We start from the raw sequence: 2,613 nt of genomic DNA on the forward strand, positions 1-2,613 counted from the left end.
GGTTATACTTGCATACATTGAGGAAAGCAAGGCCTGATCCGGCGGCAAAGGTTCGGCGAACCCTGGATGAAGAGGGTCGTCCACGGAAGATGGAGTGGCGCCCCAAGCAAAGGAAAGCCGATGATGAAACATCGGCTGGCACAAACATGGTGCTCGTTCTTCCGACGAAGCTCAGTGCTTCACGGTTACACGATACATCCAAGGTGGACGACAGCAAGCGCACCAACATGATAAAATCAGAGATTGGGCTGGTTCGGTCTACCGGCCTGAGCGAGTAGCAAGAGCACATCAATGAGCAAACGTGGCGAGGCTGATCCTTGTGATCGGCCCCAAAAAATTTATGAAGGGAACTTACAAAACCTTTCATCGAACAAGCAACATGGAGGCCGATTCCAGACAATCGGCCAAAATTATCCTCACCCACCGTTACGCTTGGGTTCAACATATTATCCAACGGAGCCGATACCATCAACTCTCTTGACGAGAATCGGCTCGGGGGGCACCCGGGGGATAAAATACGAGGATATGCAACGGAAGCATCTCATCTTTTGGTGATGGGTATTGGAGTATGGGGGCCGATGCACCAGTCGGCCAAAAATCTGAAAATTCGAAAATTAAGAGGAGTAACTGTTACGATCAGAGGGTCATGGAGCACTAATGGAAGAGAGCTCCTCAATGGAGTAGTCTAAGGGCTTGGATCCTCTCTTCAAGAACAATGCCAGGAGCAGCCTGGACGTGCGGATCAGGTCAAGGATGGATCGCATCAGATCCACCAAAGGAAAGGAGCCGATCTGGCCGACAAGAACTGAAGAAGGCTCGGGGGGAAGCTCACCTTGAAGGCTCTCTGCTTTGAGAGGCCGATTTATGTTCAAATCGGCTGGCTCTGCATAAGAAGCTCCCTCAGACATGATCAAGCCCAGGTCCATACAGCTAATTCGCGTATCCTCGCCTCTGTTTTGTTTTGGCTGAGACTCGGGGGGCAACAGGCCTATAGGTGCCCTGTGTTTAAGAGCCGATTGGAGTTACCTCGGTTGTTATTGCATCATGATCGTCTCAGGGAGGAAGCTGGGAAGGAAAAGCCGTCGTACGGTACGAGGTTTGGACCGTGCTGGTGCTGCAAGAAAAGAAGAGATTGGTTCCTCGAATTAGCCGATGAATAGTCATCGGCTGCGGGACTGCAAAACGCCACGGTCGAGAAAAACAATAATAACCCGATTCGTCACTATCGGTCTTGGTGTGGCGGGCGGAAGGATGGAAATTGGATTAATGAAAGGAGAAATTGGAAGAACAATTCTCATTAATTCAAAGGAGCAGCTTTACAAGAAGAGCCGATGGCTCTCAAAAGAGGGATCTAGTGCCTAGTGCACTGCTACTGCTAGTCCTATTCTACTAGTCGTCGCTGTCCTCATCGTCGCCGTCGTCGAGGTCGTCGGCGCTGCTCCCAAGAAGCTCCTCGCCCTCCTCCTCGTCATCATCATCGTCCTCGCTATCCGCCCAGCCGCGGAAGCGCTTCGTTGGAGGATACCCAATGGAGGCGGAGGAATCATCTTCCTCCTCCTCATCTTCTTCTTCCTCGTCATCACCGTCGTCCTCGCTGTCCGCCCACATGCGTGAGCGCTTCTTCGGCGGGAGCCTGGTGGAGGGGGAGGCCTTGGTCTTCTCCGCTTCTCCTCCCTTCTTCTCCTTGTCAGAGGAGATGGGGTGCGCCCCGGAGCGGAGATCGTCCTTTTCTTTGTTCTTCGGCAATGGTTGGAGAGAGGTTCCTGAAGCAGAGGAGGAAGAGGAAGACATGGCTGTAGGAGAGAAGGGTTTTTTGGTTTGGTGAACGGAGCAGAGCAAGGCGATGGAGTGGTGAACTGTTTGGCACAGATAAATAAAGAGAGTGTAGTGGAGATTTAATGCCATGACGGTTCTCGAGGACGTGAGGCCGGGATTGACGGTTCATACGGAGAAGCCGGGAGGCGAGGCGTAATGATGGAAGATTCTGCGGCGGTTACTGCTCTGCCACGACATGACTCGACGAAAGAAAGCGTAATGATTTTGGAAATGTCATTTCCAAAACCAGGGGGCATGTGTTATCACCAGAATTTGACCAAGTCAGAGATGGGCCGCGATCAAGATGGACTTGAAGAATATATATATATAGAAGGAATACGTGAATCGGCCTTTTATACCAAGTTGGGCTTAATTGCCCGTGTATCTGTAACATATTAGATCACATCTTAGTTTAGAGATAGAATCTTACTCGTGCACGGTTTAGTGCACGCCCACAATAGAAAGTCCGCTTGGACTATAAATATGTATCTAGGGTTTATGGAATAAAGAACCAACGTTCAACCACAAACAAATCTCGGCGCATCGCCAACTCCTTCGTCTCGAGGGTTTCTACCGGTAAGCATCATGCTGCCTAGATCGCATCTTGCGATCTAGGCAGCCTAGCCTGCCTACGTTGTTCATGCGTTGCTCGTGCTTGAAGCTTTTTTGATGGCGAGCGACGTAGTTATCTTAGACATGTTAGGGTTAGCATTGTTCTTCATATTACATGCTTTCGTAGTGCAACCCTTGCATGTCTAGCCGCCCTACACCTATCTTAGGTGTAGGGGCGGCACCCAC

Source organism: Lolium rigidum, chromosome 5 (assembly GCF_022539505.1).
Source record: "Lolium rigidum isolate FL_2022 chromosome 5, APGP_CSIRO_Lrig_0.1, whole genome shotgun sequence".
Taxonomy (NCBI): Eukaryota; Viridiplantae; Streptophyta; class Magnoliopsida; order Poales; family Poaceae; genus Lolium; species Lolium rigidum.